Raw genomic sequence first — 877 nt, 5'->3', positions numbered from 1 at the left:
ATATATATATATATATATATATATATGCACATTTTTTTTGAGTCAGAGTCTTACTCTGTTGCCCAGGCTCAAGTGCAGTGGCATGCTCATGACCACTGCAGCCTCAACCTGCTGGGCTTAGGAGATCCTTCTGCTTCAGTCTTCCAAGTAACTGGAACTACTGACATGTACCACCTCCTCCGGCTGATTTTTTGATTTATTGTAGAGAGGAGGACTCACCAAGTTGCCCAGGCTGGTCTTGAACCCCTGGGCTCAGGCTCTCACCTAAGCCTCCAAAAGTGCTGAGATTACAGGCTTGAGCCACTGCGCCTTTTTTTTTTTTTTTTTTTTTTTTTTTGAGGCAGAGCCTCTCTGTTGCCTAGGCTGTAGTGCAATGGCATGATCACTCTTCACCACAGCCTCAACCTCCAGGGTTCAGGTGATCCTCCCGTCTCAGCCTCCAAAGTATCTGGGGCTACAAGTGTGTACTACCATACCAGGCTAATGTTTTGATTTCTTTGTAGAGATGAGGTCTTGCTATTTTGCCCAGGCTGGTCTTGAACTCCTGGGTTCAAGCAACCCAACTGCCTTGGCCTCCCAAAGTGCTGGGATTATAGGCATGAGTCACTGTGCCTGGCTCTGATACATGCCTATTCGATATTGGTTGTTAATTATTTCAGTGGCATTCTCCAGAGGAAGGAAAGAAGAAGTCGAGATCAAGACCAAAGTAGGAGCCGGGCTCAGTGGCTCAGCCTGTAATCCCATGCCTTTGGGAGGCTGAGGTGAGTGAATTGCCTGAGACCCGCCTGGGCAGCGAGACCTCATCTCTACAATAAAGCAAAAAATCAGCTGGGCATGGTAGCGCATGCCTGTAATTCCGGCTACTTGGAAGGCTGAG

This window comes from Carlito syrichta, unplaced genomic scaffold (genome assembly GCF_000164805.1).
Source record: "Carlito syrichta isolate Samal-C Ts95f unplaced genomic scaffold, Tarsius_syrichta-2.0.1 Scaffold311608, whole genome shotgun sequence".
NCBI classification, from domain to species: domain Eukaryota; kingdom Metazoa; phylum Chordata; class Mammalia; order Primates; family Tarsiidae; genus Carlito; species Carlito syrichta.
Note: the sequence above shows the minus strand (reverse complement) of the source record.